Below are 27,248 nucleotides of genomic sequence, written 5' to 3' on the forward strand. Positions count from 1 at the left end.
CCAGCACAAGAATGAGAGAGGGGAAGAGCAGAGGGAGAAGTAGACACACTGTAGATTGGGGAGCCTGATGTGGGACCCGATCCCAGAACTCTGGGATCATGACTTGAGTCAAAGGCAAATGCTTAACCAACTGAGTCACTGGGTTGCCCCAGACTATTCCATCTATTAATAAACATGGGAAATGTGTCATGCTATACCCTTTCTTCAAAACTCAAAATGCATATATTAAAAAGGTCTGAGGAGCCCTACAGAAAAGACTTTTTGTATGCTAACCCTCAAATTTTTTCATAGTTATTGACAAGGGAATCCCTCCACATATTTAGTATTTATAAATAACTGCAAGGAACACTTTGGAAAAAGCCTATTTAAAGAATGTAAACTCTATTTAATAGACTTATTCTGGACAACTGGAGGTTCTATTTTGGCACTGGTCAATATCTATGTATGTTTTTTTTCTCCTGGAATATCTACTTCAATTTTCCTGCCATGGGGAAGTCTAGTGAACATACTTTGATCCTCAAGAATCTATACCTAAACACACAGCTTCTTCTGTCTAAAATGGCCTTCCTTTCTTTTTCCCCTGCTCTTAGAAAACTCTTATTATTTTTCAAAACCCAATCCAAATATCACATTTCCTCGGACTCTTTCCCTGAATCCTCATGGCAGAAGTAAAGTTCTCTGTGTGTTCAAAACAGTTGCTATAATTACCTATGTACAAGTTTTAACTTCCTTAACACAGGGAAGGGCCCAGTCTCATCTCCCTATATCCTTAGAACTTGGCACAGCTCCAGGTGTACACTAGATATTCTCCAAATTTGATTTACTTTGCCCCCACACATTACATACATCCTATTAATGAGGGGCACTCAACTCAGTATTTTTCCCCGATAACTCTGCTGAGATACACACATATAACATAGGTCATATATGACATATAACACATATAAGTTTAAAGGACAGTGTGAGGACTAGATACATGTATATATTGCAGAATGATTACAATAAAATTAGCTAACACCTCCATTCTTAATAATTGTGATTTGTGTGTGTGTGTGGTGATAACAATATGGCATTTAAAAAAAATCTTTCATATATATAATACTGTAGTGATAATCATAATCACCAGGCTGTGCATTAGATCATCAGAATTGGGAGTTTCCAAACTCCTTTGACCAACATTTCTCCAGTATCCCCACTCCCACCCAGCCCCTGGCATCTGCCATTCTACTTTCTGTTTCAAGGAGTTTGGCTTTTTAAAATTTTGGTTTATTTTTAGTGTCAGGAATTGCCCTGTTCTATGACCTGTACGTATACAATGCGGCCTGACCTGGACAGCAGGGCAGCCACTGCGTTCTGGTGGCTGGAGCTATAAGATCACCTGCTCTTTCTGCCTGGCCATCCCCTGCTCGCTTGACTTCAGTACTCTTGATGAAGGTCCTGCTGTATTCCTGACTCTTTAGTCCTGGTCTTTGCTTGACCCCCATGAGGAACAGCTAAGGCATCAACTCCATACATTGCTTTGATCTTTATCAAATGTCAGAGGGCTGATGCTAGTCCACTTGCCTGACATCCTCATCTGCAGCTGACCCCTGCTTCTCTGCCCTCAGGACGCATCTCACTCTGGACTATCTTCTTGTCCCACCACCAAATCTCAGCCAGCTGTGACCACAGACTTGCCAAACCCAGTAAAGTGCCCAGAAGTTAGCCCCTTTCATGGGTCCTCCAGCTCTGACTCCATTTCCTTTGTTTGTGACTCTCATTTTGTCCCTTCATCTTTTGAATAGACCATTTCCAGACCTCTTTCCGCTTGGATACTGTCAGCTTTTAGCCTTCTTAATTTACTGTACCCTACTAGGGTCTTTCTCTCTAATCTTGTCATCTCTTTCTAGCATGTTATACTGATGTGTTGTAGCATCCACTTCAAATCTTCTTGGAATGAGGTAGAAATTACATAGTAAATGCCTCTTTTCTTTTATCCTTTTTTCGTATACTAGACCTGTCTTAGGGTATAGTCCCTGACAGTCCTATTGAGTGGATTCAGATTTAAAAAAAAAATCACAAGATAAACATCCAATTATTTTTCTGTTTCAAGTGCCTGACTTCATCACAAAGCAGAGAAAAGGGGCTTTTGTATCCTGGGTCTTTGGTTAATAAAAACTACACATCATTGCTTCAGGAATGTGTCATCAAGTGATCCCCTTTAGGCTGCAATGTTATGAAAATGAGAATTTTTGAATTTACAGCCTTTCTTACACCAGCCTTATAGATCTGAAAAATTAATTACCAAATGTCATATTTTATAAAACTAGGTAGAGAAAGGGAGGCAGACAAATGAAGACCAGGGGCCTTTTTTTGCATAATAACATCTCAAAGTCCAGAGAGAACAAGCACACTGTGGGCTCCTTCCCTGCTGCTGATTCGTAAGACCTTTTTTCCTATAGGACTGGAGCCTAGAGCAAGGAATAAGTCCAATGGGCTGGCTGCTGTTACATGCAATGGGCAAGTTCTTCACCTCTTTGAGACTCAATATGACCAGATGCAGCTTAGATGGGTATTACTATCTACCTCATAAGAATTAAATGTGGAAACATATACGGAAAGCTCCTCACCAGAGGGATATACCAAGAACTTTTCAGTAATTATCTCTTGGTCTTGTCCTACCCTGCTTGTTTCAGCCTGGGGTCTGGAGGTCCCATGCATCTTCACCTAGTGCTCCCCTGGCTCCTCTTCATTATGCTCTACCTCTTATGACATTAGAGATCAGAAAACCCCAATATTCATACCCCAGCAAACCCATGTCTTTCCTACATCTTCCCTGAACTGTCATTACTTGAGGCAACTCATTTATTTTGCTTATGGCCCTTGCCACTGGAAAATGGCCTCCTACAGAGAACTCAAATATTCATTTTGGAACTGGAAGGTAGTTAGAGGTAATTTCACTCATTTTCTCATTAGACAGGTGGGGAAAATGAAGCCTAAAGAGGAGATACAAGCTGAGAGATATGCAGGTAGGGAAGCCAAGCCCTTGACTTTCTTTGCATTGTTCTCAGAGCAGGTACTTTTTATTCAGAAAGTCCAAGATTCTAAATATACTCATACCATTTACTGAGTATGTGATGCTTGGCAGCTGCTTAATATCACCGAGCCTGTTTTCTTATCTATAAACTTGGCATAACCTTCTCTGGATTGAGTATGAAATACAATTACATTCTTTGGAATACTCAAATGATTCAAGGTTCCCCTACTCAGACAATTATGGGAACATTTTTCTCTATCTTATGATCTTTCCTGCTGAGAAGGCATTTAAGTGAGTTTATTTGGTCCAAGAAGTCAGTTCTGTGTATCATCACCACCAAGGGATGAACTGTAGTTAATAGTGCACCTACAGTCTCTTTGCCTATTGTAATGACCATGCAGTATCCCACTATAACTCAGTTTGTCTGGTCATTCACATCATCTTGCTTGTCCTCAATGGATCACCACTGGAGCCCAATAGCTGGAAAGCTGGGTATATTTCCCATCGCTTAGATGGGCCTCAGGAGTCTACAGCTGCTATTGGAGCTTGAGTATGAAGGAGGAATCTCTCACAGCATTAGGGCATATACCTGTGATTTATAAGATCACATTATAGATCTTGGCTCCCTCTCACAGCTCTTTAGTAGCCCGCTTTCTCTAATTTTTACTGTTCCATTTAACCATTTTCATATAGCCTGGCCACCATCTTAGAATGACTGAGTCTGGAAGGTTGCTGGTCACAGAGACAACCCTGAACCATTCTTATCTCCTGATCTCTTAACCTCAAATGTTGAGGATATGCCAAATTCATTCCTCTTTCCTGTTCCAGGATGAAAAGCATTATTCCTGGTGAAGATAATGAGATGAACTCATTACAACAGGCTGGGATGGTGCCTTCCTTCTAGAAATAATGTGAGGTGAATGTCCAGACATCTGGAAAGTGTGCATAATCTTGTTTCACTTCTACCACTTATTTTATTTTATTTTTTAACAATTTTATTTATTTATTGGCCAGACAGAGATCACAAGTAGGCAGAGAGACAGGAAGAGAGAGAGGGGGAAGCAGGTTCCGTGCTGAGCAGAGAACCGGATGTGGGGCTGGATCCCAGGACCCTGGGATCATTACCTGAGCTGAAGGCAGAGGCTTTAACCCACTGAGCCACCCAGGCACCCCTCGCTTTTACCATTTTGGATGAAAGAAGTCTTCATAATGTCAAAGCAATAAGAATGGAAAGAATATACTTAAAATGGAAAGAAAATTTAAACAAATGGATTTATATTTTATGAATTATGAGATGAATTATGAATGTTTTAAATTAATACCCTAAACACAATGATGGAGAAAAGAAAAAAAAAAAGCAAGAAAAGAACTAATTCTAGTAACTAATGACCATAGTGTTTGACTCTGTACTACTGATCTCTGTATGGAGGTGCAACACCCAGACGTGAACTTTTGAGTAACTTTGCTTATTTTAGTTTTATTGGCATAATTATGGAGCTTTTTAGATGTAATATAGAATTGAGCAAATAATTAAACATGTTGAGGCTCTTGAGAGCCAAGATACTACTCCCTGTGGAAGAACTGACATACAAATATGGATGGGAAATGGACAAATGTTGAAGGTATTGGTATTGGTGTGAACTCAGGATTTCTAAAATATGTATAATAAATGTGCACAGGCATGCTTATGTTTACATATATATATATATATATATATATACATATGTGTTATATGTGTGTATATGTGTATTTGTATTTATGTTCATTTTTATATGAAAAGTACGTAGTTGTTTCCTATGTCTGTCTGCTGAGAGAGTCAAGAGAAAAAGCCATCCTTGCAGCAGTGAACATACTGGTCTCCTCTATAATCCCCATTAAAATGCATCCATGCCAGATAGAGAAATTGGTGATCAAGGCTAGTTAGGATACACACAAAATGAGTTTGGAGGAGAGGGGAGTCAAGATGGCGGAGAAGAGCCAGCTGAGACTACTTCAGGTAGCAGGAGATCAACTAGATAGCTTATCTAAAGATTGCAAACACCTACAAATCCAACGGGAGATTGAAGAGAAGAAGAACAGCAATTCTGGAAACAGAAAATTAACCACTTTCTGAAAGGTAGAACTGGCAGAGAAGTGAATCCAAAGCTATGGGAAGATAGACCATGGGGAAAGGGGCCAGCTCCCGGCAAGCAGAGGAGCAATGGAGCACAAAACCAGGACTTTTAAAAGTCTGTTCTGCTGAGGGACATTGCTCCAGAGGCTAAACTGTGGTGAAGCCCATGTGGGGTCAGTGTGGCCTCAGGTCCTGCAGGGTCACAGAAGGATCCGGGGTTTCTGAGTATCGCTGAGCTTACAGGTATTAGAACGGGGAAGCCGGCTACAGAGACAGAGATGAGGAGTGAGCTCACAACTCTGGGTTACCTTGAACAGGTCACAGGCTTGGTAAGCTCGGAGCGCGGCTGGAGGCCAGGGAGATGGGAGTAATTGGGCGCTGTTCTCTGAGGACGCACTGAGGAGTGGGACCCTGAGCTTTCAGCTCCTCCGGCTGGAGACTGGGAGGTCACCATTTTCATTCCCCTCCTCTAATTCTACGGAAAGTGCTCAGGGAACAAAAGCTCCCGAAAACAAACCTGAGCGGATCACTCAGCCCAGCCCCTTGTAAGGGCGGTGCAATTCCTCCTGGGGCAAAGACGAGAATCACTACAACAGGCCCCTCGCCCAGAAGATTAACAAGAAATTTAGCCAGGACCAAGTTCACCTACCAAGGAGTGCAGATTCAATACCAAGGTGAGCAGTGGAATTCCAGAGGAGGAGAAAGCAAAACATGGAACTCAAGGTTTTCTCCCCATGATTCTTTAGTCGTGCAGTTAATTTAATTTTTTTTCTTTTCCAATTTTTTCCTCTCTTCTTCTGCTAAATTTTTTTAACTTTTACCTTTTCTTTTTTTAATGTTTTTTAACTAGTTTATCTAATATATATATTTTTTCTTTTTTATATTTTTTATTTATTCGTTTTCTTTTTTTAATTGTTTTTCTTTTTCTTTTCTTTTTTTTTTCTTTCTGAACCTCCTTTTTATCCACTTTCTCCCCCTCACCATTTGGGATCTCTTCTGATTTGGTTAAAGCATATTTTACTGGGGTTGTGGCCACCCTTTTAGTATTTTACTTGCTCCTTCATATACTGTTATCTGGACAAAATGACAAGATGGAAAAATTCACCAAAAAAAAGAACAAGAGGCAGTACCAAAGGCTAGGGCCCTAATCAATACAGACATTGGTAATATGAAGGATCTAGACTTTAGAATGATGGTTCTCAATGTTCTAGCTGGGCTCGAAAAAGGCATGGAAGATATTAGAGAAACCCTCTCGGGAGATATAAAAGCCCTTTCTGGAGAAATAAAAAAACTAAAATCTAACCAAGTTGAAATCAAAAAAGATATTAATGAGGTGCAATAAAAAAATGGAGGCTCTCACTGCTAAGATAAATGAGGCAGAAGAAAGAATTAGCGCTATAGAAGTCCAAATGACAGAGAATAAAGAAGCTGAGCAAAAGAGGGACAAACAGCTACTGGACAACGAGGGGAGAATTCGAGAGATAAGTGATACCATAAGACAAAACAACATTAGAATAATTGGGATTCCAGAAGAAGAAGAAAGAGAGAGGGGAGCAGAAGGTATACTGGAGAGAATTATTGGGGAAAATTTCCCCAATTGGCAAAGGGAACGAGCATCAAAATTCAGGAGATTTAGAGAACGCCCCTCAAAATCAATAAGAATAGGTCCACACCCCATCACCTAATAGTAAAATTTACAGGTCTCAGTGACAAAGAGAAAATCCTGAAAGCAGCCCTGGAAAAGAAGTCTGTAACATACAATGGTAAAAATATTAGTTTGGCAACAGACTTATCCACAGAGACCTGGCAGGCCAGAAAGAGCTGGCATGATATATTCAGAGCACTAAATGAGAAAAATATGCAGCCAAGAATACTATATCCAGCTAGGCAATCATTGAAAATAGAAGGAGAGAGAAAAAGCTTTCAGGAAAAACAAAAACTGAAATAATTTGCAAACACCAAACCAGCTCTACAGGAAATATTGAAAGGGGTCCTCTAAGCAAAGAGAGAGCCTAAAAGTAGTAGATCAGAAAGGAACAGAGACAATATACAGTAACAGTCACCTTACAGGCAATACAATGGCACTAAATTCATATCTCTCAATAGTTATCCTGAATGTTAATGGGCTAAATATCCTAATCAAAAGACAAAGGGTATCAGAATGGATAAAAAGACAAAACCCATCAAAAAAGAGAACTACAGACCAATATCCTTGATGAACACAGATGCGAAAATTCTCACCAAAATATTAGCCAATAAGATTCAACAGTACATTAAAAGGATTATTCACCACGACCAAGTGGGATTTATTCTAGGGCTGCAAGGTTGGTTCAACATCTGCAAATCAATCAATGTGATACTGTACATTAATAAAAGAAAAAACAAGAACCACATGATACTCTCAATAGATGCTGAAAAAGCATTTGACAAAGTACAGCATCCCTTCCTGATTAAAACTCTTCAAAGTGTAGGGATAGATGGCACATAACTTAATATTATCAAAGCTATCTATGAAAAACCCACCACAAATATCATTCTCAATCAAGAAAAACTGAAAGCTTTTCTGCTAAGGTCAGAAACAGGTAAAGACAGGGATGTCCATTATCACCACTGCTATTCAACATAGTACTAGAAGTCCTAGCCTCAGCAATCAGACAACAAAAGGAAATTAATGGCATCCAAATCAGCAAAGAAGAAGTCAAACTATCACTCTTCACAGGTGATATGATACTATATGTGGAAAACCCAAAAGACTCCACTCCAAAACTGCTAGAACTCATACAGGAATTCAGTAAAGTGTCAGGATATAAAATAAATGCACAGAAATCAGTTGCATTTCTCTACACCAACAAGAAGACAGAAGAAAGAGAAATTAAGGAGTCAATCCCATTTACATTTGCACCCAAAACTATAAGACACCTAGGAGTAAACCTATCCAAAGAAGCTAAGAATCTATACTCAGAAATCTATAAAGTACTCATGAAAAAAATTTGAGGAAGACACAAAGAAATGGAAAAATGGTCCATGCTCTTGGATTGGAAGAATAAATATTGTGAAAATGTCTATGCTACCTAAAGCAATGTACACTGTTAATGCAATTCCTATCAAAATACCATCCATTTCTTTCAAAGAAATGGAACAAATAATCCTAAAATTTATATGGAACCAGAAAAGACCTCGAATAGCCAAAGGGATATTGAAAAAGAAAGCCAACGTTGGTGGCATCACAATTCCGGACTTCAAGCTCTATTACGAAGCTGTCATCATTAAGACAGCATGGTACTGGCACAAAAACAGACACATAGATCTATGGAACAGAATAGAGAGCCCAGAAATAGACCCTTAACTCTATGGTCAGCTAATCTTCAACAAAGCAGGAAAGAATGTCCAATGGAAAAAAGACAGCCTCTTCAATAAATGGTGTTAGGAAAATTTGACAGTCACATGCAGAAAAATGAAATTGGACCACTTCCTTACACCACACATGAAAATAGACTAAAAATGGATAAAGGACCTCAATCTGAGAAAGAAATCCATCAAAATCCTTGAGGAGAACACAGGCAGCAACCTCTTTGACCTCAGCCGCAGCAACATCTTCCTTGCAACATCGCCAAAGGCAAGGGAAGCAAGGGCAAAAATGAACTATTGGGATTTTATCAAGATCAAAAGCTTTTGCACAGCAAAGGAAACAGTTAACAAAACCAGAAGACAACTGACAGAATGGGAGAAGATATTTGCAAAGGACATATCAGATAAAGGGCTAGTGTCCAAAATCTATAAAGAACATAGCAAACTAAACACCCAAAGAACAAATAATCCAATCAAGAAATGGGCAGAAGACATGAACAGACATTTCTGCTTAGAAGACATCCAGATGGCCAACAGACACATGAAAAAGTGCTCCATATCACTCAGCATCAGGGAACTACAAATCAAAACCACAATGAGATATCACCTCACACCACTCAGAATGGCTAAAATTAACAAGTCAAGAAATGACAGATGCTGGCGAGGATGCGGAGAAAGGGGAACCCTCCTACACTGTTGGTGGGAATGCAAGCTGGTGCAGCCACTCTGGAAAACAGCATGGAGTTTCCTCAAAATGTTGAAAATAGAACTACTCTATGACCCAGCAATGGCACTACTGGGTATTTACCATAAAGATACAAACGTAGTGAATCAAAGGGGCACATGCACCTGAAAGTTTATAGCAGCAATGCCCACAATAGCCAAACTATGGAAATAACCTAGATGTCCATCAACAGATGAATGGATAAAGAAGAGTGGTATATATACACAATGGAATACTATGCAACCATCAAAAGAAATGTAATCTTGCCATTTGTGACAACATGGATGGAGCTAGAGGGTATCATGCTTAGCAAAATAAGTCAATAAGAGAAATACAACTATCATATTATGTCCCTGATATGAGGAAGTGGAGATGCAACATGGGGGGTTAAGGGGGTCGGAGAAGAATAAATGAAACAAGATGGGATTGGGAGGGAGACAAACCATAAGTGACTCTTAATCTCACAAAACAAACTGAGGGTTGCTGGGGGGAGGGGGTTTGGGAGAAGGGGGTGGGGTTATGAACATTGGGGAGGGTATGTGCTATGGTGAGTGCTGTGAAGTGTGTAAACCTGGCTATTCACAGACCTGTACCCCTGGGGATAAAAAAATATTATATGTTTATAAAAAATTTTAAAAAATGAGTTTGGAACATCTACTATGCCAGAAAGTAAGAAATGTTAAAAACATAATGGACGTATATTGCAGACATAGAAGAGACTTCCACAGGGTGAATATGGGACAATTTGATAATCAAATAATTAAGTACAGTAATGAATTATAAATGATTTAAAATAGTAATGTGTGTTAGTGTTTATGGTAGATTGAAAGACAGATGGACAGATAGATGATTGGGAAAGCATTTTGCAGTAGAATGCTGAAGGTCTTCCATTAAAGGTACATAGGTACTGCCTAGAATTTGGCAACTAGGATGGTTAAGTCTGTCCAAATCAATTGATTCTAAAAGTAGGAAAATTTCGATAAGGAGAAGGATATTTTCATGGTCTTACCATGTCTCCCAACTGTCTTCTTATTAGTTGCAAGGAGAGAAAAAAGATTTTTTATGTAGCAGAGAAATTGGGAAACTCCCTGTCTGGGTGATCAACAGTTACATTGTCTCTGAAAGAAAGATGAGTGCACAGACGCAGTACCCTGAGAGAAACACAACATCAACTGTGCGGAATTGCAAGAATACAAAACCTTAATCTTACTGTGAAGAGACATCGGACAGATCCAGAATGAGAATCGTTGTATTTAATCAAAAAGAGGAGATTGTATTCTTTAAAAATGGCAATGTCATAAAAGTCAAGGAAAGACAATGAATATGTTCTGGGTTAAAGGAATGCAGACAGAAATGGCAACTAAATAGAGTACTTGACTCTTGTCTGGACCCTGAACCAGAGAGGGGCAATGCTATAAAGAATGTTACTAGGCCAACTGAAAAAAATTGGATCAGAGCAGTAAGTTAAGTAAAAGTACAGTATTCATAAATTTACCGAAGTAGGGGACAAAATTCATTGTAGGTCTTCCTACAATATATATATATATATACAATATATATACTAGAAATCCTGACAGTAAGTTAAATATATATATACACATGTGAACATGTATGCTTATGTGTACCATGTATATGCACGCATATGTATATGGTAGATAAATAGATGATGGCTAGATGGATACAGATAAATAGAAGATCGATGGGTGATGATAGAAAGATAGATAGATGATAGATAATAGATGACAGATAAACAGATTTAAGCAGATGATAAAACAAATAAGGTAAAATGTTAACAACATGTTGATCTGTTGATCTGTGTCATGTTGATAAATGGCACATAGGTATTCTTCCCACTGCTTTTATTTTTGCAATTTTTCTTTAAATTTAAAATTATTTTCAAGTTTAAGTGAAAATGATGTTTTTCATTTGGCCTATGTGGAGAAAACAAATGAGAGACTTGGATCTCGTGAAGAGTTTGTGATGAAATGGGATAGAGCCAACAAGAACCCCCAGGGAAAGGGGAACTAGAGAACAACTTCCAGTTTTTCACATTTATCCCATGTCACATCTCCTTCTCTTATATAAACATCATGCAAAGTAATGAGTACATATTTCTCAGCTCTGGACTTTCTTTGAGTCTCACTATAAATGTTAGAAATAATCCCATGCTTAACAAATCAAATTTATTCCAGCACTTAATTATATCCTTTTCTCACAAATCACTTGTGCTTAGAAATACTTTAGGGGAAGAGCAACCATAAAATAATTGACCATTTGCTCTTAGGCGTAGTATCAGACCAAATGGGACTCTCACCAGCAGGGAATGTGGCATTGAAGGAAGCTGGAGGTGATGTATCAAATACCACAACCCCCAGAGTGAGCTTTGAGACATAAAGTGGGGACTTTCTTTTGCAGTCAAGTCATTCTTGCCAGTAGAATGTTCTCCATCCCTGTGATAATCTACTTTATCTATGAGAATTTCATCAATAAAGAAAAATTCTGTAGACTATCACTTTGAATGTTTTAAAATTTCTTTTACACTCTAACTTAAATATCTCAAGTCACATTCATTTTAAGGTATAGAAAAGCAAGTTTATTTGAAAATGTTTTAAATTATTTTGAATAGTTTGAATAAGAACCAAAAGAAGGTAATCCTTATATATCCCTTTATCTAGGTATATCTCTTTCTCATATGTGTGTATATACACCTATTAATTCATGCACATGTGAGTGTGCGCATGTGCACGCATGTGTGTAAAGACTCTTGACTCTGTCACAGAAAGAAGCTTTCTGACCCTTCAAGGTCACCCATTTGCTACTTTAGTGAAGAAGAGTTTGTAAACTCTCTTGAGGAACATCTCACATAAACTAGGCTTAAAAAGGACCCCTATTTAAACAAACACCAGAATGGTATAATGCTTTCTTGACAATCTCGTGTATCACTCACACTCCATCAATAGATCTCCACAGGTGCTAAGGAGGGTTAAACTAACAGTTGCCCTTTGCTCAATAATTCAAAGGCAAAATTAGACTCTCCTCACAGAGTAAGATTTCAGTGGTGACAGAGAAAGACTGCTTCTATGCCAGCCCTCCCTTTCTCTTCTGCAGGGTGATCTCCAGAATTCTTCATCCAAGGAAAAGCCAAACTTTTCTCACCTCACAATCTGAGTGAAGCAGTTTTGGTTCTAACAGCTCCAACATATACTTAAACCTTTCTGCTTTTTACCTTTAAGCCAGGCACACATATTTGAGTTGAGCTCTGAGACACAGGGAGGAACTAGGGCTTCATTTAAAAAAAGATCAGCTTTCCCAAATCCAAAACAATCAAACTCTTAAGGTTAAGGATGATTTTTGGCTTTCCAATAAATCCTATTTTCATTAGAAGACTTTCCTCCAAATTTAAGTCCTAATGTGAAGCCAGGCAGATTTACCTTAATATGTTAATATCCTTGGGGATATTTAAGTTCCTATGGCTGCTTGCCTCTACATGAGAGGGCACAAAACTGCCTTTTACCTAGTGGGTATTAGGTGTGTGTTTATGATGTCTAATACACATGCTGTCAATGAAAAGCAAGGATAGATAAGATGAACTTGTAGGGCTTCTACTTTGGTGGAGGGGGCACACATGTTAACAGATAAATAACATACAGCTTCTTACATGTTAAATACAAATAAGATATAAGCCAAAGTAATGGAAGATGACAGGAAAGACATGTTCATGTACCAAAGAGACTCGGGGAACATTAGCAGGTTTTCTGAAGACTCCAGACGAGTTCCTAGGTGAAGAATATGAAGAAATAAGTTCACAAAACATATAAACAATATGTGAAAAGCCACGGGAGTGGCTTGAGGAAGAGCATGGGTGGCTTGCTTCCAGTGGAGGACAGCTGTGTCTCTGGAACACTAAATGTACTGTAGAGTGGCTGGGAAGCAGGGGGAGATGTGCAGAGCGTGAGTGGCCTCAGGTCCTAATGAAGGATTGTGTCTGCATTAATCATGTGGGTTATTGTTTTATATTCTGTATTTTATAATGCTTTGCATCTTGGGCCCTTGCTGACCTGGGAGAGCTAATTCCTAGAAATAGAAAACTACTTGCCTATGAGCATGCCTTTGATATGCAATCAGTGAATACCAAGTTCACACTACTGTCTGCCTGCAGCTCTGAATGCTGTACCTCTTCCCGAAATCACTCCAGGGCCAACTATCAGACAGGACAACTTAGGGATGATACCATAGCCCTGAGCCTGCTGAAATTATTCAAACTATCCAGTTTTAAACCTGCCCAGCAGCTGACCGATCCTCACCCATTTTTTCTTACGTAAACCACAATGAAGCCTCTTGCTCAATTTCCCTTCCTGTTCTTTCTGTCTCCCTATTGATGCTGGTGCTTCCCTATATAACCCTGGATGCTGTGGCATGGCCCCACCTTTTAGGAAATGTGGGTAACAAACTATCGTTTCAAAGACAGTCAATTTCTAGTCTGCTAATCCCACCATACCTGAAACAAAAACAAAATTCTGGGTACATTTTAAAACAGTGTCCTGAAGGCAGATGTAGTACAACAGATGCATTAAAGTAAGTATAGTATATGATTTCTTTCAGAGGAAGCTCTAATAATACTTGGCAGAATAAGCTAGCAAAGAAAGACTGAGGAAGAGTAACCAGTAGGAGGTAGTTGTAATCATCAAAGAGAAGAATAATGTGGGCTGAAGGGGATGGTGGTGGAGCTGGAAATGCTTCTGAATATAGTCACTATGATGAGTTTTGCATTCTTGTATCTTGTCTTCTTACCTTCCTATCAACTATTATTTCTTGTTAGAAGGCAAATTTCTAAGAAGATTACTGTCTTCTCTAATTTGTTATTTCCAGCTGGGCATGGGCTAGATTGTCATATACTGAACTTTATTAGAAAGTAGCTAATGAATATGAATATGCTCTTTATTAAGAAAGAGCAAATGAATATGAATATGAGTATATGAATGAAGACCTGAGAACTCTCTTATAAACAAAATCCATGAGTTGAAGTGTATAGAAACCTTGGGATTCTTTTTTTCATTTTTAGAAATGTATGTTTGAACTAATTTCTAGGTTCTTGGAGGCCTGAATATTTCAGATAGATAAATATTATCTGGATAAGTTAGAAGGCTGAGAGATTGTAAAGGTTTGGGATATTATACAGAGCATACATTTCTTCATTCCTGGTGACAGGACAGGAACAGACTTGGCAACATCATGTTCTAACCCCACTGCAGATGTTTCACTTCCTGTGAAACTGCATGGATTGATCTGTCAAATGTGGTGCAAGTTCCAATTAAGAACCCACTAGAAGCAGCCCAAGCATAATGATAAAAATTAACCATAGATGAAAATGGGAGTTTATCTACTCAGCCCAAAATCACTCTAGCAATGGTTTTCACTACAGAATAGGGGAATAATGGGAGATGCAGAAGTAAAGACAAGTACGGGTTTGAGAGAAAGTTGACTTTCCAGACTGCAAAACCTTTGCCTCAGCTCACATATTTCTATCTTGCTGTCTGAGCTTCAGGTTCTTTAACATAAAACTTGGTGGAAAAGTTTTGTTATGGTGTAAGAAGTAACCTAAGGGTACTTAAAGACTTGAGGTCTCATTTTTAATGTTCACTGATTTTATAGTGAGAACTTTCCTAAGAGATATTCAGGTAAAATGGTCTCTGTGGTGGCAAGCAGACTGAACTCAACTGGAAGGCATGATATCAGAGAAAGGCCATGGAATGATCCATGTCCAGGATAAAGAGGAAACCTACATTAGAAATAGTCAAGAAGAAATCAGAGCTATGTATGGTGGGTCAGGCAAATGTATAATGCAAATAATGAGCTATGAGGCAGATATCTAGGAGAATGAGGAGTAAGATAAGATATGAAGTATACACTAGCCTGTGTCATTAAGGAGTCACATGCAAACAAATGGTGCAACCATATGTTGATCTTTTAGTAATGATAATAATTGTTACACTTGTTTTGTCCTACTTTTTGTAAGTCTTGTACCAGGTCTTTTACATGCATTGTGTCTGATTTTGAGAACAATTATTATCCTCTTCCCAAAAGAAGAGAATACTGAAATGCAGAGAGGCAGATTAAAATGCCTATGCTCATGTGGGTAAGTGAAGGAATGGAGGCTTCAAGGAATAGTTTCTTCATAACTTTGTCCTTGATTTCCATGAGTTTTACAGGATAGTCTCTTGCACTGTAGGGATGGGTGTGGCTACCTGAAGATAGTACATTGATCTGGAGGTAAGGAAACAAGTTGCAAAATAGACCCATTGTATTCTAGGAGTGACTTAATTTTGTTGAAGAAATCAGATTTTCTACCTTAAAAAAATAAAACAACACAGAATTAAATATACAAAAGAGTTAGGGAAGAGTAAGATCATATTTGAATGGAGGTGGGGAGACTGGACATTAAGCAGGTAGAACTCAAGTTGGGCCATTAAGGAAAGTGAGGTCTGGCTTGGAATTATGAGGAGGAGATACTGGAGATCTCCTCCACGGAAAAAATTCAGCTCTAGGAGAGAGAAATGGTTTTCTCCTCTCCATACTAAATCCATTCTACATGCTTCCTTTCTCACCATCTTGGAACTACCCACTCTTCTCCCACATGCAGAAGGTGTATGAAGAGGAACCTGATTGATTAAAGTTCCAGAATTGAACTAACTGGGAAACATTTCATAGTTGGCAAGGCTACTGTGCATTAAAAGGTAGCTGTGTTCTGCTCCCTTATCTTTCACCTCCTCTCTTCCACCTCCTCTCTTCCCCATGATAATGTGGGATGATGGACTTGAGGTTGCCCTTAAGAGGCTCACAAATCTCTCTGTTTCCAAATTATATTTTTAAGAACTTATTTATGCATTTATGTATTTATTTATTGGGAGAGAGAGAGAGAGACAGCTTGTGTATAAGAGCAGGGGGAGGGCAAAAGAAGAGGAAGAAGCAAACTCCCCACTGAGCAGGAAGCCCACTGGAGGGCTCCATCCCAGGACCCTGGGATGATGACTTGAGCCCAGGGCATATGCCTAACTGACTGAGCCATCCAGACACCCCTCCTAAATTCTTTTTACTTGTGGTTGGCTAAAAGGTAGGGAGAGCCTAAGATTTAAGGAGGTTAACATGCAGGATTGGGGTATAGGGCCAGAGGCAGAGGAAAGATGCGATAAGGGTCTTAGCCCCTACTGGCTAGCAGATGGACTAGACCCAAGTGCTGGATACAATTAATTTTGACTTCTAAATGAGACTTGCTCTCCTAACCTTATGAGTTTGGTATACCTTATTGCCTTGCCAGCTAAGGCATGTTCTCATCTTCTCAAGAATTTTTCTCATAATCTACCTTATTTAAATTGCCTTTTGACATCTTGAGTTAAACATCTTGTTTCTTTCTAGCTTCTGGGACTTTGTGATATTGAGTCAGTTCTTAAGATCTACCAACATCTTCACCCTGGCCCCTTGAATAACTTGCCACTTACCACAATATTGAGAGAAAAGCAGCCAAATATAAGCCAGTCATTTTAATACTAGTTGATGAGTACCAACCATATCTTACAGAATCTATATTCTGTGATGTGTCCCAGTTCTTTCTGTTGTTGGCCTCCAAGAAAGATCCTGTACCTAAAGGACAGAATCAAAGTTAGAGTTTAATGGAACTAGGAGAGTACAAGCTAGTTCCTTCATTGCATTGGAGCTTCTTCTGATATTTTCTTTCTTGAGAATGCCTGGCTTTATGAATGCATATATGTGAATCTTAAAAGAAAGTCAAAATCTGGAAGCTGATGGTATAAAATTAGCAAGACTCCAAGGCAGAGAGTGAAAAAAAAATTTTTCAAAACTTCATAGCCTGAAATTTCAGCCAGCAGCAAATCTCCTTGAGGAAGGACTATATCTTCATCTCTAAGCCAGACCTAATTGTCTCTTTGTCATCTTCTGATTAAAACCAACAGCAATCCAACCATCTAGGTGTTCCATATATAACAAGGTTTAGAGAGTGGCTTGGCAGAGCAGTGTTGTTTTTCAAAGGCTAATAAGGTTGAACTTGGCATCATCTATCACTAATCTGTGGCTTGATTCTTGGCTCCTGTTTCATGATCTGCCACATTTAATTTAGTGTTTTCTTGATCCAGATGACACTGATGATGTTGAAAGTCAGTGAGGCAGGTGGGGGTGGAGGTAGGGGGATTGCGGTTAATAAATGTGGTTTTAGCAGTCTGGTGTGTATCTGACCTTTATCTTCAAATAACCTGTGTAAATCCAAACCAGTCAATGAACTCAGATAGATGACTGTGTTAAGGGAGACAATGAAATTCGGTGAACAAAGTCTAATACAAGGAAAAATTGATGTTATCATCCAGTCCACACCAACCAGTTCTGCAGTTTGTTTTAAGAGTCTTCCTTGTGTGATGTTGAGTGACTAAGACTGGTTGCTAATGGGAATAGATGACCAGTTTTCTGATAGGGAAGGATGATGAATACTTGATTTCAGAGGTTATTTTCTGAAGAAGGGAGGATAGTGTTAGTGCTGTGAACATCAAAAAATATGTTATGAGTGTTTTTCTAAAACTGGGGGAAGAAAGCAAAACCCACCTGTATACCATGCCCCAGATGGCTCATAACGAAAAATTTAAGAATCCAATGCCATCTTTCTTTAATAAGGAAACCTTTTAGTTCACTCCAGTTATCACATGCACACTTATTTGCTCTTGACTGTTGTTCCTAGAGTGATTCCACCCAAGTACAAAATTATGTTTCTCAGCAACATTTTTTGGTTTAGCTTTCTGTTCTAGTTTTAGCATCATCTATGCATTGAATAAAGATTACAAGTTCTACTCAAGGATTATAGAAACTACCCATGCCTGATCTAATCTCTCTCCTTATGATTGAAATAGATTCAGACATGACACAAAAGGAATGCACAGAAGGGTGCCCCTTTTAATTGTATCAGTTTCTGTACCAATTTTCCAGTGACTTCTGTTTTTAGACTATTAAAACATGCTCCTAGATTATTATCATACACAAAGTTAGTTAATTTTATTAAGGCGGAACTTGCTGCTCTGAAAGATGAATGTGTAAACCTCAATGACAACACAATAGAAGTTTATTTCTCATTCACACAAATTCCAAAAGGAGGTGGTAGAAGGGAGAGGATGATCTGTACAGTTAAGTAGGAGCCAGACTAACAGAAACTCTGCCATTTCAACATATGACTTATTGGGGATTACCTTGGTCTTTGATAGAATCTAGAAGGTAGGGGAAATAAAGAGTAGTGAATGCTATAGAAGGATTTAGTATGCAGACCAAAAGGACAGTTGAAGTTACCTAACTTCAAGTGAAGCTCTGCTTTTAGCTGAATTGTGTACATAGGAAGAATGAGAAGCAATTTAGTAAATAACTGGCCAGTTATTGGCACTGCCTACTCAACAAAAAGAGATCTGGCTGAGAAGTCAGAAAGATTGAGCTCTACTTAGTTTTGGTTTTGCCACCAACTTAATACATAATCTCTTCATTTGGTTAAACTCTCCAGATGACTATTTTCATACTGACAATAAATTACACTGTCTTGTCCCTAAGAAAATTTCTGATGCTAATAGGTTATAAATTTATTTTAATAACTAAGAAAAAGAAAGGAATATCAGTGGATAGAAAAGGCAATTATTTTTAGTTGTTTGTTACTATTATTTTTTTAAGATTTTTTTAAAATTTATTTTTTATTTTCAGCATAACAGTATTCATTATTTTTGAACCACACCCAGTGCTCCATGCAATCCATGCCCTCTATAATACCCACCACCTGGTACCCCGACCTCCCACCCCCCCCTCCTTCAAAAACCTCAGATTGGTTTTCAGAGTCCATAGTCTCTCATGGATCACCTCCCCTTCCAATTTCCCCCAACTCCCTTCTCCTCTCCATCTCCCCATGTCCTCCATGCTATTTGTTATGCTCCACAAATAAGTGAAACCATATGATAATTGACTTTCTCTGCTTGACTTATTTCACTCAGCATAATCTCTTCCAGTCCTGTCCATGTTGCTACAAAAGTTGGGTATTCATCCTTTCTGATGGAGGCAAAAGACTCCATAGTGTATATGGACCACATCTTCCTTATCCATTCGTCCATTGAAGGACATCTTGGTTCTTTCCACAGTTTGGCGACTGTGGCCATTGCTGCTATAAACATTGGGGTACAGATGGCCCCCAACTTCCCACCCTCCACCCCTTCAACCCCTCAGATTGTTTTTCAGAGTCCATAGTCTCTCATTGTTCACCTCCCCTCCAATTTCTCCCAACTCCCTTCTCCTCTCTATCTCCCCATGTCCTCCATGCTATTTGTTATGCTCCACAAATAAGTGAAACCATATGATAATTGACTCTCTCTGCTTGACTTTTTTCACTCAGCATAATCTCTTCCAGTCCCATCCATGTTGCTACAAAAGTTGGGTATTGTTAATATTATTTTTTGTCTTATATCTTAAAATTGATCTTGGATGATACTTTATACCTACCCAAATCATTTCAAATCTCCCTACATATTATTGGATATGTCCCTATTATGTGAGTTCTGTAGAGTCCAAATGCAGGTTTAGCTTATCTTAATTTATTGATCTATTTTCCATTTTGGTTAATCTCTTGAACAACTTATCCATAAGAATGGGGAATAAACTCCAGAATGTAAAGATTTTAACGTGAGATGGGGAATACAGGTAATTACTAATTTAAATAATTTATAACAGTGTAGCTATTTTCCTTGATCAATCATGCATATTTTTTTCTGGCAAAATTTATAAAATTGAATTCATAAGATGTATTTACTTATTCCTCACTCCTAACCACTCATTAACACCCAATGATATAATTATGTATCCATAACTTAAGTGTTAATTTTTCCCATTTCTTCTACTCTTCTGCCATAAGTTTTCAGGTCCATGAAAATAAATCTAATTTGTTGTCAAATAAATTGTCAAATATTCTATTGCCTGATGATTATTTTCAAGTTAATATCTCACAAACCCTCAAATTCAACATATTAACAAGAAATTTATCATTATACATTATACGTTACTGAATTCAAGAATACTCAATATAATTTTTTGGTTTGGGCCATTAAACAATAACCAGGATCAGACTTACTCTCCTGCTATTAAAAACAAAACAAATAAGCAAAAATACAAAAACAAAGTTGTCAGGTGGTGCATGGTTATGATCCCAGAGAGAAGGAAAACAAATGGGGTCAGCCCTCAGAATGTCCTTTATCCTGGGACATCTTTATACTTTATAAGGGACATCTTTACACTGAGGATATATTTCTGGACCTCAAATCAGGGAAGGAAACATAAATAGAACTGAAGAGTCTTGTTGAATGGAGAGAGATCAAAGTCCAGGGAAACTAAGGTGGATAACACTTGCGGGACACAGTACCGAAGAAGGGAAGTACATGCAGAAAAGGCTTCAGAAATTTTTATAAGTTGTCTTCTTGATTATCTGTCTGGAATATAATCTGCATGTTAACAAGTAGAAATTTCATAAGCCAGAAAAGGAACAACTTCTGAGGTTACAAATTAAACAATTCTCAGAGTTTCCGTGGTGTTGGGAGATGTCTGAATTCTGCCTGGATAGCCAAGATAAACAACACTTATGCCACTGAACAATCAGTAGAAATACAAAATAAATAAATTAAAAATATATAAATAAAGTAAGCCATTTATTAGCAGTCTGGCTAAAGTGATATTAGGTAAAGCCTAAACTAAACCCATTTTAACAGAGATCAAAACAAGTCATAGAATGGGTCAACCTAATCCTCAAATACTTAATCCTCTGAATAAGCAAATTTCAGCATTCTTTAAAGGGATCTATCTAATTCCAGATACTTAACAATAGAACAGCACAAAATCTAGCACCCAATAAAAATTCCTGGATGTTCAAAGTAGCAGCAAATTGTGACTCTCAAGTAGTTATCATTCAGTCATAAGAAACAGACCCATAAATGACAGGTGGCAGGATTAGTAGATGAACTTAGAACAGTTATTATAAGGATAATAATATGCTCACAGATTTTTAAAAGGTTATTTTTAGAGCATTTTACAGTTCATAGCAAAGTTGAAAGGAAGGTATAGAGAATTTTCATATTCTCTCTGCCCAAACATGTATAGTTTCTCCCATTATCCTCCAGCCGAGTGACACATTTGTTACAACTGATAAACATAGACTGATATAGAATCATCCAAAGGCCACAGCTACATTACAGTTAACTCTGTGTTGTACATTCCGTGGGGTTGGACAAATGTATAATTACATGTATCCATAATTATGGTATAATACGGTTTATTTTTGCTGCCTTAAAAATCCTCTGTGCTCCACAAGTTTATTGTTCCCTTCTTTCCTCAACCATTGATGATCTTACAGTCTCTATAGTTTCGCCTTTTTCATAATATCTTATAATTGAAACCATACAGTATGTAGTCTTTTCAGATTGGCTTCTTTCAGTTAGTTATACACACTTAAATTTCCTCCATGTCTCTTCATGGTTTGGTAGCCCATTTCTTTTAATGCTTAGTAATAGTCTATTGTCTGGATGTGCCATAGTTTATATATTCACCTACTAAAGGACACCTTGCTTGCTTTTAAGTTTTAGCAATTATGAATAAAGCTTCTGTAAACATCTTTGTGCAAATTTTTGTGTCCACATGGGTTTCCAACTCTTTGGGGCAAATTCCAAGCAGCTGATTATTGCTAAACTGTATGGCAAGAGTATGTTTAGATTTGTAAAACAAAACAAAGCAAACAAAAACCAGTCAATCTGTATTCCAAAGTGGCTGTACCTACTGGCAATGTACAAGAGTTCCTGTTGCTGTACTTCTTCATTATCATTTTGTGTTTTCAGTGTTAATTTTGGCTACTTTAACAGGTCAAAATTGTGGTATCTTATTGTCATAGTGGTATCTCATTGGTGTTTTAATTTGTATTACCCTGAAGACAAATGACATTGACCATCTTTCCTATGGTTCTTTACTTTCTATTACTCTCTATATATCTTCTTTGATAAGGGGTCTGTTAAGGACTTTGGCACATTTAAAAAAGATTGTTTTCCTGTTTTTTGTTTTTAAGAGGCTTTATTTTTTTTATATATATTTTGGATAAATGTGTCCTTTATCATATGTGTCCTTTTGTAATCTTTTCTGCCAGTCTATGTCAGTCATCTGCTCATATTTCTGACATTATCTTTCACAGAGCAGAAGTGGTTCGTTCATAAATCAGGCCTTTGATGGTATATCTAGAATGTTACCATACCAAAGATCATTTAGACTTTTGCCTTTGTTATCTTCTAGGAGTTTAATAGTTTTGTCTTTTATATTTAGGTCTGTGATCTATTTTGAGTTAATTTTTGGGAATTATATAAAATCTAGATTCATTGTTTTCTTTTTTGAATGTGGATGCCCAGTTGATCCAGCACCATTTGTTGAAAATGCTATCTTTGCTCCATTGTATTCTCTTTCTTTGTATTCTCATTTGGCTCTGTTTTTGAGGTTGACCATATTTATTGGTTGAATATATTTATTTCTATGCTGTCTATTTTGTTACATTGATCTATTTATCTATTTTTTTCCCATCAGTATAACACTACCCCGATTATTGTAGTTTTGTGATAAGTCTTGAAGTCAGACAATGTTAGTCCTTCAATGTTGTGTTGACTGTTTTTGGTCTTTTGCCTTCCTATATAAATTATAGAATTAGTTTATCAATATCCACAAAATATCTTGCTGGAATTTTTATTGGAATTATATTGAATTGGGAAGAACTAATGTTTTGACATTACTGAATCTTCCTATCCATGAACATGGGGTTGTTCTTCATTTATGTAGTTCTTATTTGACATTATTCTTTAGATTTTTGTAGTTCTCATTATATAGATTTTTAAAATAATATTTTGTAAGATTTAAACCTAAGTATTTTATTTTGGGGGTGATAATGTAAATGGCATCATGTCTTTAATTTTAAATTCTACTTCTTTATTGCTGATATGTAGAAAAGTGATTGATTTTTGTATATTAACCTTGTATCCTCCAATTTTGCTACAGTCAGTTCCAGGAGTTTAACAAATCTATAATTTCAGATTTTCTATATAGACAAATATGTAGTCTGTGAATAAAGACAGTTTTATTCCTTTTTTCCAAGTATGTATACCTTTAACTTCTTTTTCTTGTCTTAGCATATTAGCTAGAACTTCCAGTTGGAAGGATGTTGAAAAGGAATTGTGAGAAGGGACATCCTTTTTCCCATTATGTAATGCATCTTTTTAACTCTAATAATATGCCTTGAAATAAGCTCAGTATGAAATTTATGTATTATTAATATAACTAATTATTAATTATCATTAATTATTAATTATAACTATTAATTTATTTGGATTCATGTTAGCATGATATATTTTCTCTATCCATTTACTTTTAATCCATGTCTTTATATGTAAAGTAGGTTTCTTGTGGAGAGCAAAAAGCTGGGTTTTATTTTTTGATCCACTGAAAATTCTTGTCTTTTACATTGGTATTTTAAACCACTGATGTTCAAAATGATTGATATATTTAGATGAATATCTACAATGTTTGTATCAGTTTTCCTTTTGTTCCTGTGTTCTTTATCTAATTTTTGCCTTCCATTCTTTTCTTGCCTTTTGTGATTTTCTATACACTAATTGAGCATTTTTATGATTCCATTTTTCTAATTTCTTAGCATATCATTTAGACAGCTTCCTTCCCTCCCTCCTTTCCTTTTCTTTTTTTCTTTCTTTCTTCCTTCTTTCTATTTATTTTTTTTTAATTTGAATTCAATTAACCAAGTTTGTTAAGATTTGCTTTGTGTATTTGAAACAAATATGTATTCTGATTCTGTTGAATGAAATATTCCTTATATGTTAGGTCCATTTGGTCTAAAGGCTAGGTTCTAATGGTTCTTTTGTCTTTCTGTCTGGAGGATCTATCCATTGTTAAAAGTGGGGTGTTGAAACCCTTTATTATTTTTGTATTACTGTTTCTTTTCTCCTTCAGATCTGTCAATAATAGCTCCATTGTTAACATTCATTATTGCTATTTCCTCTTGTTGAATCAATCCTTTTGTAATTAAATAATGACCTTCTTTATTTTCTTATTACAGTTTTGAGTTAAAGTATATTTAATCTAATATAAGTATAGCTACATTTGTTCTCTTTTGCCTTCCATTTGCATGGGATATCTTTTATCTTCCCCTTTACTTTGAGCTTATTTGTATCCTAAAGTTGTAGTGAAGGTCTTATAGGCAGGATATAGTTGAGTCTGTTTATTTAATTTTATCTTTTCTTATTTTATTATTTTACATTTAATCACTCTTTGTCTTTTGATTTAAGGTTAGTCCATTTGCATTTAAAATAATTGATAGGTCGGGACACCTGGGTGGCTCAGTGGGTTAAAGCCTCAGCCTTCTGCTCAGGTCATGATCCCAGGGTCCTGGGATTGAGTCCTGCATCAGGCTCTCTGCTCAGCAGGGAGCCTGCTTCCTCCTCTCTCTCTGCCTGCCTCTCTGCCTACTTGTGATCTCTGTCTGCCAAATAAATAAATAAAAATCTTAAAAAGAATAAAAAATTAAAAAAATAAAATAATTGATAGGTAAAGACTATGCTATTTTGTTTATTGTTTTCAAAGTGTTTTTCTAGATCCTTTATTTTCATTCATTGTTTCTTGCTGTTTTCCTTTGTAATTTGATCATTTCCTAGAGTGGTGTGTTTTTATTCTTTTCTTTTCTTTTTTTTTTTTTTTTTTGTTTATGTATCTTGTATAGGTTTTTGCTTTGTGGTTTCCACAAGAATTACATAAGACATGTTTATAACAGTCTATTTTAAGCTAATAATGACTTTTTTTTGCATACAAAAGCTCGTTTCATTCCACCATACACTTTATGTGTTTGATGTCATAATTTATGTATATTTATATTGTATATCCATTAACAAATTAATGTTGCTATAGCTATTTTTAATCTTTTGTCTTTTGAGCTTTATGATAGTTATAAGTCATTCACACACTACAATTTACACATTCTGATATTAGTGCATTCTGAATTTGACCAGATATTTAACTTTACCAGTGAGTTCTATATGCTTTCATATGATTTCTGGTTACTAAATTGTAATTTTATTTTCTTTCCAGCCTGAATAACTTCCTCTAGCAATTTTTGTAAATCAGTTCTAGTGGTGATAAATTCCTTCATCTTTTTCTTGTCTGGGACTGTTTTCATTTTTCTTTTAATTCTGAAGGATAGCCTTGTCAGGTAAAGTATTTTTGATTGGCAGGTTCTTTTTTTCTTTAATAGTTTAAGTATAACATCCCAAAGGTTTCTGCTGATAATGTCACTTATGGCCTTATGTGGTTTCCTTGCATCTGAAGAGGTTCTTTTCTCTTGATGATTTCAAAATTTTAATTTTGTCTTTTTAAATTTATTTTAATTGAAATATAGTTGACATAGAGTATTATATTAGTTTTGTGTGTACAAAATAGCGATTCAAGAATTGTATACATCACAAAATGCTTACTACAATAAGTATGGTTACCACCTATCACCATTCACACTTATAATATTACTGACTATACTTTCTATGCTGTACTTTTTATTCGCATGACTTATTTATTTTATAATTGGGGGTTTATAACTCTTAATCTCCTTCACCTATTTATCTATCCCACACCACTCCTCTTTGGAAACCACCAGTTTGTTCTATTTATAAGTCTGTTTTTTTTTTTTTTTTTCCTTTTCATCCTCCTCTTCATTTTCTTCTTTTTTTTTAAAGATTCCAGATATAAGTGAAATTTCACTCAGTGGTATTTTTCTTTCTCTGTCTGAATTATTTCACTTAGTTTAATACCCTTTAGGTCCATCTATGTTGTTGCAAGAGACAACACTCTTATTTTTTTTTTTAAGATTTTATTTATTTATTTGAGAGAGAGACAGTGAGAGACAGCATGAGAGGGGAGAAGGTTAGAGGGAGAAGCAGATTCACCATGGAGCTGGGAGTCTGATGTGGGACTCAGTCATGGGACTCTGGGATCATGACCTGACCTGAAAGCAGTTGCTTAACCAACTGAGCCACCCAGGCATCCAAGACTATTATTTTTATAGCTGAGTGTATTCCATTGTATGTATATGCCCCAACTTTTTATTCATTTATCTATCAATAGGTACTTGAGTTGTTCCATATTTTGACTATTGTAAATAATGTTGCAATAAACATTGGCATGCACATTTCTATTCTATTAGGTTTTTCTTCCCTTTGGGTAAATAGCCAGAAGTAGAATTACTGGATCATATGATGTTTCTATTTTTAATTTTGGGGGAACCTCTATTGTTTTTCATTGTGGCTTCACTACAAAAAGATAAAATTATAGATTAATATTCCTGATGAACATAGATGGAAATATTCTCAACAAAAAAATAGAAATTGATTTCAAAAATACATTATAATGATCATTCCTCATGATCAAGTGGCATTTATTCCGGAGAGGTAAGAATGGTTCAAAATTTGCAAATCTATCAGTATCATATACCACATTAACAAAGTGAAGGTTGAAAATTTTATGATTATTTCAATAGATGCCAAAGAAGCATTTGACAAAATTCAACATACATTTATGATATAAGACCTCTCAAAACAAAGATATAGAGGAAAAATGCCTCAACATAATACAGACCATATTGAAAAACCCGGAGCTTAACAGTGTACTTAATGGTGAAAAGCTAAAAACATTTTCTATAAGAACAGAAATAATAAAGATGTCCATTCTCATGACTTCTACTCAACATAGTAGTGGAGGTCCAAGCCACAACACTCAGACAAGTAAAATAAGTAGAAGATATCAAAATTTTTAAGAAAGAAGTAAAACTGTTGCTATTTTTAGATGATATAATCTTATATAAATACTCTTTTTTTTAATCAAAACTATTTGTTTTTTATCTTTTGCATTTCTTTTCAGTTCTTCCTTAGAATTTCCATAGCCTAGCTCACATAACC

Source organism: Mustela nivalis (assembly GCF_964662115.1).
Source record: "Mustela nivalis genome assembly, chromosome: 11".
NCBI classification, from domain to species: Eukaryota; Metazoa; Chordata; class Mammalia; order Carnivora; family Mustelidae; genus Mustela; species Mustela nivalis.